Source organism: Fukomys damarensis, unplaced genomic scaffold (genome assembly GCF_012274545.1).
Source record: "Fukomys damarensis isolate Sample0158 unplaced genomic scaffold, DMR_v1.0_HiC HiC_scaffold_16, whole genome shotgun sequence".
NCBI classification, from domain to species: domain Eukaryota; kingdom Metazoa; phylum Chordata; class Mammalia; order Rodentia; family Bathyergidae; genus Fukomys; species Fukomys damarensis.
In genome coordinates this window covers 108,205,578-108,219,625 of record NW_022900928.1, presented here as the reverse complement: position 1 = coordinate 108,219,625, position 14,048 = coordinate 108,205,578, and the positions used below count along the sequence as shown (strand labels likewise).

Below are 14,048 nucleotides of genomic sequence, written 5' to 3'. Positions count from 1 at the left end.
CAGAGGGCACCAGTGTAAATTTAGCTTATAAGGAAACAATGCACAGGAAAAGGAATTACAAGAAAAAATAGTAATATTAATATTTTCTAGGGCCAGAGATTTAGCTCACTGGCACTGTACTTGCCTCACAAGCTCAAGGTCCCAAGTTCGATCCCTGGTACAGGAAAAAAAAATAGTATTTGGATAATGAGAATATTAATCTGTCCTCTTTCCATGTTTCAGTATAATATTATAGTGATACATGCACACCCATGATTATAGCAGCACAATTCATAATAGCTAAATCTTGGAAGCAACCTATATGTCTATCAATAAATGAATGGCCAGGTATAGTGGCACATGACTGTAATCTGAGCTGAAGCAGGAGGATGGCCACAAATTCAAGGCCAGTCTGGGCTACAAATTCAAAAGCCAGCCTGAACAATGTAGCAAGACCTTGTCTCAAAAAAACAAACAGAGAAATGAAAAAAGAAAATGTGGTACTTGTATACAGTGGAATACTACTCTGCCATAAAGAAGGATAAATAAGTTATTTGGAGGAAAATGGATGCACCTTGAAACCATAATATTAAGTGAAATACATCAGACACACAAACTTAAATATTATATGATTTTGTTTATATAAGAAATCCAAAATTAAATAAAGAGCCAAATAAAATATGGATGATAAGAAATAGATCTTTTACAAAAGGGAAGGAGACCAAGAGGTGGAGAGGGGAGGGGAAAAGATGGAAAAATAAGATGTGTGATGCACATGTACCAACTCCCCATGAGGAATGTGATCATTATGTACTGCAAACTAAAAAATTTGAAAAACTAAAATTTGAAAAAAATAAGGATGTATTATTTTAATAAACAGAAAAAGCTAAGAAGTAGAAAAACATTCCTGTGGGAAAAACTTATTTACATAGCTACTCAAAATAAATGAAAATTATATATATTTATGCTCTGAACCAAGCCCATCAGATAGCTTTCAATATAATCCAGTGAGAGTAACACACTGAGCTTCCATCATCCTTGCAGATAATTCTCTTAAAGTAGCCAATCAAAACTTTCAAATCGGCCTTCAATCCTTTAGTTTAATCTCAATCCATTGCAAGTCAGTGACTTTGTAGCAATATGTATACTTAGGCTATATTTGAACCTCTTTCTTTTAGTAGAAAGCACATTTCTTAAGTTTTTCCTCTCTGTGTTTACTCATTTTAGTCTCATTTTATTGTTTCTTATTTTATTTTCTACTCTGTCACATTCTCAGGGGTGCTGATTCACCCATTTACTGTCTCCTAACTCTCCCCCAGGGAATCACTTCTGGCAATTTTTCACTGTGAGCACATCTTTCACAAGGTGCATTGTTCCTTTCTTTTTGCTATGTGGGATTGAATTCAGGACCTTGCACTTGCCAGGTGGTATATTGTTTCTTTAGATGTTTCATAGACTTTGAGATACAGAAGTGTCTCAAAAAAGCTTTTGTGTTTACTTCAGGTTCTCATGGAGTCCATCCTATCCAGACCCATTTTTATACTAATTTCTGGGCTTCGGTTCTCAGACCATGTGGGCAGTACAAATTCAGATCTTATACCTTCGCGTGAGTTTTAATACCTCAAAGGGGACCCCATCCTCTTTACACACTGCCAAGGCACACACTTTAGTGAGGCCAAGTGTGCGGTTTGTCCAGAACCATTTTCACATGGGGGTCAGCTCTCCTGGGTTTCCACTGCTAAGTGAGGTTTTGGCCCCAGCTTCCTGCCTCAGTGGTGAGTGCTCAGCCCCAGTCTTCATCCTTGCACAGATGAAGAGATTCCCCCTGCCCCCATGGCCACTAGGACCTAAGTCTGTTTATAGTTTCCCCCAGGACTTCTTTGGCTTAGGCCTCTCTCTCCTCTCTCCTCTCGTCTCTCTTCCTAGCCCCACCCCACCCCGTACCAAGAGACTGAACTCAGGTCCTTGTACTTTCCAGGCAGTCACTGTCCTGCTGAGCTAAATCCCTGGCTTAGGCATTTCTTTTTAAAGAAGAAGAAAAGTATATCTCCTTTATCCTTTTTCTGAGGAGGGGACAGGATCTCACTGTTAGGCTGTCCTTGAACTCACTATGTAGCCCAAGCTGACCTTAAACTTCACCCTTCCAAATGCTAGAATTACAGGTGTGTGTCACCACGCCCAGCCAGAAATCTTATTTTGAGTGGGAAGGGTTCTGTGGAATGCTTGAAGTCTTGAGTGGGAAGTTACTTTGGATTTCAAGTCCTTAGCAGTCTTGTAGAGAAGAGCATCTCAGACTCTAGCAGCACAGCTGGCATGGTGCTATTCATTTTTAGTTGTGTCACAAAAGACTGGTTATTAACAGAGTATAATTTCCAAATTTTCTTACTTTTTAAAGTAAATTCAAGGACCTTCCTGTGTGAAAACATGATCCTTGCTTCCTTGAATCCCTTACTAGGTAGAAATGATCTCAGGATGTCATCTTTCATGTGCGTTGAGGTCGGGGGAGAAAGTTAAGAAGTTCTCGGGGGTAATTTCACAATCCTCTTAGCCATTCTCTGAAGACACCTTCACCCTCAAACCGTTACTAAATTAATACGTAAAAAGTAAAGTCTGTGCTTCATAATGACAAGCAGGGAATGCTTTACTTTCTGCATCTTTCCCAACATCTCCTTGTGAATGATTTCTGGTGCAGCTTCACTTGGATGTGAGGTATGTGCTGCTGCTGCCCAGTTTCCCTAACAGAAAAATGAACAGGGCTGCTGCCCTCCTGAAGGTGCAGTCCTCAGCCTGTGAAACAGCCAATCAAGGAAAAGAGGAACCTGCCTGGATGGGCTTCTCTAACTTCCACCTCTTCTCCTCACCAGCGGCCACTCTTGCTTCTTGGGGCTCCACTGTTTGTGCCCACTGTGCCCTTAATGAAGGTGCAAAGTTTAAAGGGAGAGACTAGATACTAATAAGCAGAACTCAGGGGCAACTTATTGGTAGGTTTTGACTTTATGCACATCATTTAAATGAGTTATTCAGTTACATAATACTTCAAACACTTTGAGCCAAAAGGCCAAGAAGTGATGTAACATCTCAAAGTAATGGTAAAATAGTTGTTTTATTTGGTTCCGAAGGTCAAATCTACTGCCTTGGGCATGCTAGGCAAATGCTGTACACCTAAATTACATGCCCAGCCCTTGTTTAAAATTTTGAGCCAGGGTCTTGCTAAGTTGCCCAGGTTAGCCTCAAACTTGATTCTCCTGTCACAGCCTCCCAAGTAACGGATTACAGGCAAGAGTCACTGTGCTCAGCCAAAATGATCTTTTTATCAATATTATTTTATTTTTTGTGTAGTCAATTGTCAAGACTTTTGTAAAGCTGCCTCAGGGCTGAAATTAGGGCTACAGCCCCCCCAAGTGCTATGACCCCCCACAACCTGGGTGAATTTGTGGCATCTAAGCTAGCACAGATGTGACACCTTTAAACTCACATTCACATCTTGATTGAGCAGATCTTTTAGCTCAATAAAAACTCTAACCCTCTCATTCCAATTCCTTCATGACTGAAATTCTCACACATACCACTGCCTTGACACTATAAATCTTTCCCCTGTTCTAAAATGAGCCTATATGGGCTTTCACATGAGCTAAATGCATATTTATCACTTTGACTTGTGTTGACCATTGGCGACAATCTTCTAAATTGTAAGAGATGAACCAGCATGATTCATGCAGGAATGGTAGGAATGACTGTGACAGATCTTCAGATTACATTACTTTGTACCTCGCTTGTGATGGGAAAACAGTCAACCATACAGAAGACATGTGGATTTATTAGGTTAATGAGGCAATAATGTAACTACTAATATGTGGGATTTTTCTCACAGACTGATAACAGCTTTATCGCATGTTAGTCTTTGTCATTTACTGCTTCCAGGGATCATAAAAACTGAAAGAGCATTTTATTCCTCAACTGACTAACTTGAATTTGTGATTTATTTGACCAGAAATGTGCCCTCCAACCATCGTGCTTCAGTTTATGATCATGGCTGACTTGATAGTAAATTAAGAAACATCGTTAGACAGCACTCTGGAAATTGAGCTATTTCCCTAAATTAGAGTTTCTAATTTGGTTATTTATGTTAGGCCAAAAACTCTGCTCATGTTTTTATTTCTGTTCTATAACTGTACATTAATTTTGCAGATTAATTCAAAGGGGCAAACTAGGTAACTATAAGGCCAAGAAGTTCCTGCATACTTCTTTAGCCCAGGATGGCCATGGATTTTCCAGGATAACACAGATGTGTGAAAACAGGGAGGCAGCAGGCAGGCAGAACGAGGTGGCTGTGAGCAGAAAAATCTGTGGTGTAAGTTGAAAGTGCCTTTGTTGGTAAGAGAAAATAGACAGGGAGAAAAGAGGCCTGTTCCTCAGCTCTGCCTCCATCCACAGAAACAGCAACACAGCATCCGTCCAAAGAGAGCCTCAGAGGGCCAGGGATTTAGCTCAGTGGTGCCACTGTCTGTCTCAAAAGAGCACGGTCCTGAGTTTGATCCGTGGAACCAAAAACAAATTAAAACAAAACAAAAAGAGCATCAGAGAACTGGCCAGATCCTCAAGGGAACAACACCCATGGGTGGCTATTAGGGACTGTGGGTCGGGACAATCTGCTATGGACTGCAGAAGAGAAAAACTCAAACCTGGAAGGGAAAAAAAAAACCACAAAATGATAATAACTGTGAGTTGGGATTACCAATTTATTTGCTATAGTTAGACCTAGCTTTCAATTCCTCTTTCCAACTTCTCTTTTTTTATTTAAAAAACATTTTTTGGGGGTACCGGGGATTGAACTCCAGAGCTTGCACTTGCGAAGCAGGTGGCGGCACCACTGAGCTAAATCCCAGGAGCAACTTTTCTTTTTTTAAATCAGAAGACTGATCGATTGAGGCCAGGACAAAGAGTATAGTGAGAAAAGGTGGGAAATTGGGAGTTTAGTATTTACAGGTACCCTGAGTAGACACAATGTGAGAGGTGAGATTGATTTAACAAAAACAAGTTGAGAAATGATAAAGAGATTAAAAAAGAAAAACACTGAACATTTCTCAAATGCTAATTTTTGTAGTATTAAAATCTTTCTTTTCTTTTCTTTTTTTTTCTTTTTCTTTTTTTTTTTTTTTTTAGACACGGTCTCACTATGGAGTTCAGGCTGGCTTTGAACTCACTATGCCACCCAGGCTGGCCTTGTACTCAAGGCTATTGATCCTCTTGTCTGAGCCTCCCAAGTGCTGGGATTACAAGAATGGGCCACCACACCTGGCTGTATTCAAATCTTTTAAAATATCACTGCCTTGATCCTAACCCTCATTTCCATTTATTGACCAGCAAACAGCTATCAGTTTTATGTATGGGCCATATCTTCACACGAAAACTATTCCATTGTAGGGAGGATATAAAAAGGTAACAAAATGTATACTCTTCCCCTTCCTTCTCTTTGTGTTCCTTTTCCTTCCTTTCCCTTCTCTCCCTGAGCACGCTGGCCCTGAAGCATCAGGTGGGGTGAAACAAGGACTGTGTCTGTGGTGGGAGGGGAGAGTGTGGGAGCACAAAGCCCACAGGGTTCTGCAGAACATGCCAGGCAGGTGTCAGAGCTGAGGAGGGACTACGCCACCCTCATGGAAAGGTGGTTGAGTCAGAGGTTCCAAGTTAAGAAAAGAGAGGAGATTGGATTAACAGATGCTGTGGTTTGAATATGTCCCCAAAGTTCAAGTGCCTCCATGACGAGATAGCAGTGGGGGATGGAGATTTGAGCACACACTTTCTCCCTCACTGTCACTATGTAGTACACTCTGCCATGTTGTAATTCAGGGAAGCACTGGTACCCTAATGCTAGACTTCCCAGCCTCCAGAGGATTATGTTTCTTTGCTTTTTAAATTACTCTGTCTGAGGTGTTATAACAGCAGAAAACTGACTAAGACATCAGAGGAGAGTGGGAAGCTGATAAAGCATGACTTTCAATTAAATTTCAATTTCAGATAAAGAATGACTAATTTTTTAGTATACATATGTCTCAGATCTTGCATGCTTTCTTGGTAGTTTATCTGAAATTCAAGTTTAATGGGGCATTCTGTGTTCTGCCTGACAGCCCTGGGAGGGAGGCACACCCAGCGTAGGATGCTGAGTTCATACTGGTAGAAGAGGCATCAGGAAAGTAGGAGGGGGGTGACCAACAACATTGGAAAACAGCAGGAGCAGAGAAAAGACAGCATGGACAAGGAGATGGACAGCAGAGTTCAGAGATTCCTAGGGCTGCTCTAATACATTACAATGAACTAAGAGGCTTTGTTTCCATTTTGAAATATATTCTCTTTGCTCTGGAGGGCATTAGTCTGAAATCAAGATGTCTGTGCACTGCTGGCCCTGAAGACTGTAGGGGAGAATCTTTCCCGTGACTCCTAGCTTCTGTTGGCTCTAAGATGTTCTTTAGTACATAGTCACAAAACTCCAATCTCTGCCTCTTTCTTTACGGGGCCTTTCTCTTTCTCTGTAAATCACCTATAAGGACCTTGCCATTGGATTTAGAACCCACGCAGATAACCCATGATGATCTCTTCCACCTCCAGGGCTTTAATTTAATCACATTTGTAAAAGCACCTTTGCTATGCAAAGCAGTGTCCATGGGTTTGAGGATTAGAACCTACCTCTCTTTGGGACAGGTATTATTATTCCGCCTACCTACCCTTCCTTTCTTTCTAATTTCTTAACACATGGGAGTTCCTCATCATGCCTGGAACCCTCTTTTCCAGCATGAGTCCTCTTGAGTTCCTTACACCTCTGCCCTTCCGGCACCACAACCTTCTCCTCTTTCAGTCCAAATTCTGCCAGTCCCACAAGTCTTAGTCCTTTTGGTAAAATCTTCCCAGGCAATCTGGCTCCTGGACATAGTCTCCCACTGCATCCAGTGGTCTCATTGTTCATTTGGCAAATACTCTGCCTTACTTCCATGTGTTCATAACACACTGTAGGTGCTGCATATATGGGGAACAAGAGCACTATCAGATCATAAAACAATTGAGAGCCATGCCCGATGCTACTTTCTAATCTAGGGTGAGATCTACAGTGAGAATGAAAAGATGGAAAAAGCCCAGGCACCCTAGGAGGAGCATTTCCCGCAGTTCCCTCAGCTTAGTGCAATACAATTCATGTTATTTATTGGCCAAACTATTTTTTTTGGTGATTATTGTTTAGGGTTTTGAAGAAGGGGCTTAGGGAACCAACTTCTATTACTATCTCTTACCTGATAAGATGTATGCAACAATTGTTTGGGAGATTTGATCTTTCTAATGATAATCCCTTTCTGAAAATAGATGTTTTAACTCTTATATAAATATTTTGAAAAATATCATAATAGAACATTGAATAGCATTAATTGAATAGTTCTTGCTAGTAAAGGGAAAAGGATCAGGAACCTGCTGGGTTACAATTGGCTTTATGATTTTACCTATCTGCCTAGAGTCCACATCAAAGAACACATAAAAATACTGCTTATCATCTCATTTTTTTTTTTTTTTTGTACCGGGGATTGAACTCAGGTCCTCACACTTGCAAGGCAGGCCACTGAACCGCTGAGCTGAATCCCCAGCCCCCTCATCTCATATTTTCAACAAATGAGCTGAAAATTTTTAAATGTAATTCTACAAAATTTAACTTGGTGTATTAGGGTTCTCTATAGGAACAGAACCTATATAAAATGGTTCTATCATACAAAGGGATTTATTAGATAAGCTTACAGGATCAGAAGCAGAAGGGTCACAATGGGCATCTGTGAGATCAGAGATGTGAGAATTCAAAAGGTCATGTGTTCCACGGAAAGCCAGAGAAGGTCAAGGCTTGGAGGTTCACTATAGATTTAGCTAAAACCAGCCAGCGGCATCCACACAACAGCCTGAACTTTGGGCTGCTTCGAAAATTTCTCCACTAGATTAATTAGTCCACCACTTTTAATCTCAGTCTCCTAAAAAGTCTCAGAATATGCAGTTGTACACAATTTTTCTGCTGGGGTGTAAGACATCTGGTCTCTAGTCCAGATGTCCTTTTGGTCTAGTCCAGGGGGTCTGAAACCCCCTGAGCTGGGCCTTTATTTACTGCCTGCATTCCTATCAGGATTCTAATCTTCTGAGATCTGACTAGGATCTCCTGTTAAGCTCACCTTACAGCATTCTAGGTCTTCTCTAGCTGACATCTCCAAAACCTTCCGAACTCCCCTGCTAACCAGTTCCAAAGACTTCTAAACCATGTAGTCAGGTACAGTCATAGTAACAACCCTGAATTTCTGGTACCAAAATCTGTTCTTAGTCACTTTCCTATCATTGGGACACAATACCTAACACTCACAATTTAAAGAGGGAGAGGCTTATGTGGCTCACAATTGTAGTCCAAGGTTAGTTGGCTCCTGGGCAGAAACAGGATGGCTGAGGGACTTGGTAAAGAAAAGAAGTGCTCAGTCCATGGCAGCCAGGAGGCAGAAAGAGAAGGGAGCAGCCAGAAAAGGAGATAAATGCTTTCAGGTCACTCCCTCAGTGACCTTCCTCTTCCAGCCAGTCCCTACCTCCTAGTAGTACATTCAAGTATAAATGTATCGGTGGATTAGCCCATGGGTGAGTATAGAGCCCCCATAATCCAATCACCTTCCAGAAGCCTTGCCTCTGAACACATGAGAGTTCTAGGGAAACGTTTTAGGTCTAAATCATAACACATGGAAACACATTTTGGGTTGTGGTGAAATAAATAGATGGATAAGGAATAGTCTTGCAGGGGCTAGGGATTTAGCTCAGTGGTTCCACTGCCTGCCTTGCAAGCACAAGGACCCAAGTTCAATCCCGGTACCAAAAAAAAAAGAAAAGAAAAAAAGAAATAGTCTTGTATCATAGACAAAAAGGCACGAACACAGAAAACAACTATTCCAGGCTCCCTTCTGACTCACCACTGGTGTTAAATTGGGCACCAAACCAAGAAAAATTAAACTCAAGTTTAAAAAAAAAAGGCCTTTCAACTTACCGGGCAAAGAAGCAAAACTAGACTTCTCAGGTTTTAGATACCATTAAAAAGAAATTTACAGAAGATAATGTTGCTCCTATAGCAATATAAAAATTTCCGTATTGATAGTTAAAGTGTTACTTCTATGAGTGTGTTCTACATTTGGGTGTTGGTATAGATTCTTGCTTGGGTTCACTTGTGAAGGATAAATACGTAATTTTACCCCTCCCTTTGACAAAAAAAAAAATCAGGAAGGAACTTAAACACAAGGCTTTTCCTCCCATTTTACATTCAAACTTGTCTTACAGGAAATGAACAAATGGTGATTCTTGAACATAATATTGTACTTCCCTGAGCTGTAATACAAAAAAGAGCTTTACAGGAATTTCATGTGATCCAGAAGTTGAGATTTTAAGGACAAATGTGAAACTTAGATTTTCATTTCCTGTAGAATAATTGGCAAACTCGTCAGCCTAATGCTTGAGATCTGAAAAAGTCTTATCCCAGCTCATTCTCAGCTTTATCTGCATTTATCTTACTCCACCAACCTAGCAACGTACTTTGAACCATTTTGAATGTTCTTATTCAATATGTTTTTGGGAGGTGTGATTCTGAACTATCTTTCTATCTTTTATCCCCTTACCCAGTCCTACTGTTAAAGTCCCCATGAATTTAGGCACATCTATAAAATACCCACTCTTCATTCTCCAATTTAGAATTTCTCATATTCCTAATTTTTTAATAATTTTCTATAATATGTACTTTTTCTGAAATCAGAAATAAAAACTAAAAATTATTTAGTAGCTCACCAGGTAAAATATAAACATACATAACTTTTTGGAAAAGGGCAGGAAATTCTTTCAGAACCAAGAGGTTCATTCATACTTCTTCTTTTTTTTTTTTGGTACTGGGGATCAAACTCTAGTCCTTGAGCTTGTGAGGCAGGTGACACATACTTCTAAACACACTAAGAAAAAAGAAAAGAAAGGCAAAGAAAATAAGGTAAATTCCAACTAATATAGGAAGAACTAACAAAACATGAAGCTGTCTTGTAGACCACAAATAATCATTTTTTTCAAATAATTTTAAAAAGAGAAAAAGCATTAAAAATCTAGTATTACTTTAGTAAAAAATGAATGTGACCTATAAGAAGAAAATCACTTTTAATGGGACATTTGACATTGTGTGCCATAGTCCTATAAATTTTCCTCTGAGTTTAATGCAAATACTAAAAAAAATTCCAATGTGATTTTTAAAAAATATATAAAAATGAAGTAAAGTTTGCTGAGAAAATTAGGAAAGAATCAAGAACATTTTGAAAAAAAAGAGAATGCCGTGGGTCTAATTCTACTGACATTAAGACATAAAAACTGCAATTATTAAAGCAGAGTACCTTTGGAAGAGATGTAAATTAAAATAGAGATCACTAGGAAATAAATTCTACTATGTCAAACACTTTAGTAAATGATAAGAAAAGATTTTCAATAATGGTGTCAAGAAAATTTCAACTCCTCACAAACAAAAATTCCTTACTTGATAATAAAATGTATCCTGCACAGAATGTTACAGACAAAGATAAACAGTAAAAAATTTCAAAATAGAAAAAAAATGAATAGCAAATGTCGGAGGGGGCCGTTTTTGAAGTTATAAATGTGATGAGAAATCAAAAAAGGAATGAAGTAATATTTGGCTATATGGACTCCAAATTTTTGCATATTAGATATAAACAGAAATAAATAACTAATGTGTAGAAGCCTCACGCTCTGGTAAAATTCCTCTCTACCCTGCTTTCAGCCCCCACTTATTACAAACAGGTGGTAATAATAACCAGGATACAAAAAGGTAAAATCAAAACAATCTATTTGGAGTCAAAGAGCATAAATGTAAGTACTTCCATGCCACACAAACAAACAAAAATGGCTGAGGAGAGTGGAATTGCAGCTTTACACCTGCTGCCCTGTATTCGCATTTCCAGGGCTCCAGCTCACACAGAGTGGTGAAGACTAACAGTGAGGAACATCCTAGAGAACCCTGAGGATGGGGATGAGAGGTGGGGCTCCCTCTTGTGATAGGAGATGGAAAAAGTAACTGGCTAACTCATTGCTTCGAGCTTGTGGTTCATGGGAAGTGGTGGACGTTGGGAAGAAGGAAGTCAAAGACAGCCTGATGCAGCACTGGAATCTGTGATGTGTATAAAATCAAAGTAAGGGAGGAATATTAAAATATCATTGCATTTGTCCCTCTGAACTGGGGACCCCAGGCTGCTATGTAGAGCCAGAAGCAACATTATTAGGCAGGAGATGGTATGTATGGAGTAGAAAAGAGAAGTAAATACAAAATTAAATTCTTTGCACTAAAAATAAGCCTCCTGAAAAGTAAAATTCCAAAGGCATATTAAAAATATGAATCCTACCTCCCAGTTGGAATATAAATTCATTTCATATAAAATTAATTCTGCCAAACTGTTTGATGAGGAATTGAAATTAAATATTCTTATGATGCTTAAATGGGTATATAAGATATTCTTTTCCTTAGAAAAAGAACATAAGAGTATGTTTTTAAAAAATGTAACTTTGAGGCCTGGGGATGTAGCTAGCTCAGTGGTGCTGTGCCTACCTGGCAAGCACAAGCTCCTGAGTTCAATCCCTGGTACCACCCCTCGACCAAAAAACCCACAAAAAAATATAACTTTGGAATAAGTAACTGATGGATTTAAAAGTTTCAGTTTTCCAGGAACAAATGGAAACAAAGTCTTTGTAAATAGGAAAGGGTGGAGGGGGTGAAGGGAGGGCAGGGGAATGGGGAAAAAAACAAGATACATTATGTAAAGGTACAAGATCTCAATGATGAATGTAACTGTACTGTATACCTAAAATGTACCAATAAGTTTAATAAAGAAAATATAAGAGTAGCCAAGAAAATTTCGTATAGGAAAAAAAAAAAGTTTCAGTTTTCAAGATAAAAAGTTCTGGAGAGCTATTGTACCATAATATGACCATTCTAAAAACTGCCAGACTGTACTCTTAAGAATGGTGAAGAAGGGCTGCCACTGCTGCCTCCTTCTGCCACGCCTGGTGCTGCTTGTGTGCTCGTTCAGTGCAGACCTGGTACCTCTTTTGTGAAGTGGCAGCTGAGAAAGACTCAGGTGCTCACTATGGCCAAGGAAAAGCCCAAGGAGGGAGTCAAGACGGAGAACAACGATCATATTCATTTGAAGGTGGCATGGAGGATGGTTCTTTGGTGCAGTTTAACATTAAGAGGCATACACCACTTAGTAGACTAATGAAAGGCTATTGTGAATGACAGGGTTTGTCAGTGAGGAAGATCAGATTCCCATTTGAACAGCCAATTGATGAAACAGACACACCTGCACAGTTGGAAATGGAGGACGAAGGTACAATTGATGTGTTCCAGCAGCAGACGGGAGATGTCTACTAAAAAGGGAAACTGCAACAATTCTACTACAGAACTCTGTTCTTACAGACCAAGAATACATTCTCAGTTAGAAAACTGCAATTTGATTCCACCACATCCTGACTACTACAGTATAGTTTTCTCTATTCTTTCATTTACCCCTTCCCCATTCCTTTATTGTATATAAAAGTATCTGGTGTATGTGCACAAGCATATTGCAATTTTTTTAACTAAATGGCCAACACTATGTTTTTTTTTAATTTAAAACAAATTTTTTTTTGAGACAGGGTCTCACTATGTAGTTGAAACTGACCTGGAACTCACTATATAGTTCAGGCTGGTCTTGAACTCACAGCGATCCTCCTGCCTCAGTCTCCCAAGTGCTAGGATTACAGGCATGCGCCACTACGCCCGGCTTACAATATTTTTTGATTGACATCAAATGCAGACAGGATGGGAGATACTGGCTCTGTGAAAAGAATCCCTTCTCTCCATTAGTGGCATGCTCATCAGCTCTTATCTTTATATTCCAGAAAGTTATTTTGCTCTCACTGTTTTAACAGAAAAGACAGTAACACAAAAATCCTTGCATACCTTGTTTGATTGGATAATTTTTTCGGGGGGAGTACTGGGGATCAAACTCGGGTCCTTGTGCTTGCAAGGCAGGTGGCAGAACCACTGAGCTAAAACCCTGGCTGATTGGATAATTTTAATGTTTTTCATTTGTCATTGTAAACCTAAGGGCAATTTTATAACTTTTTTTTGTATGTAACTGTTACATGAAGGGCAATCTGTCTTTATGTAGGAGTAAATTACTCTTTAAAAGAAAAAGAATCCTAGAGAGTTTTCCCTTAGTCAAGTGTCTTGTTGTTTAAATAAACTTCTTGTTTAAAATGACAAAAAAAAGAATGATGAAGAAGGTAGATTTTATATTATGTATATTTTAGTGTAATAAAAATGCTTATCCTCTGGCCCAAAGCACTTCTGATTAAATTTCTTTGTAGGACAGGCTGAGAGTGAGAAGGGAAAGCAATAGGTATTTTCTAAAACATCCTAGGTACAGTTAAGGTGAAAAACTGAATTGTGCACTATCTTTAGATATTCTCCTAATAGAAGATGACATGAATTGAAAAAAAACAAACAAACAATAACAGATGAGAAACTGTGTCTGGAGAGGTGTGAGCGATCTAAGGTAATTATTGAAATAGAAAAAATAGTCAAATGAAAGCCAGTATAACAGATAAGAGATAAAAATAGAATGTGAAGCAAAAAACTCAGATAACAAGGATGGTACATCATAATCAACTGTGTGTGTGGGGTTACATTCTATCCTAAAATTTATATTACAAACATATGAGGCAAAAACTGACAAAATGAAAAGTAGATACAGATTGAAAATTATTACAGGAAATGTTTAACACTTTTATCAGAAACTGTTAAATGCAAGGACAAAAAACCTTTGGAAAACCCTTGTGGTGGCACATGTCTGTAATACCAACACTCAGGAGGCAGATAAGAGGATTGTCTTGAGTCCAAGGCCAGACTGGGTTACACAGCAAGATCCTGCCTCAAAACAAAAACAAAGACAAAAACAACCACTACCATCACGACAAAAAACTTTGATTTTTTTTTTTTTTTT

The 14,048-nt window shown here is 39.0% G+C and overlaps 1 protein-coding gene and 2 pseudogenes across 2 annotated transcripts in view; 1 reads left to right on the top strand and 2 right to left on the bottom strand.

The window, feature by feature from the left end:
• Nucleotides 1–6,937, bottom strand: part of LOC104856675 — an 8,140-nt pseudogene extending 1,203 nt beyond the window's left edge.
• Nucleotides 1–14,048, bottom strand: part of Ccnyl1 (cyclin Y like 1) — an 83,687-nt gene that overhangs the window by 55,713 nt on the left and 13,926 nt on the right. The gene's annotated exons all lie outside the window — the stretch shown is intronic.
• LOC104856595 lies at nucleotides 12,150–12,433 on the top strand (annotated as a pseudogene).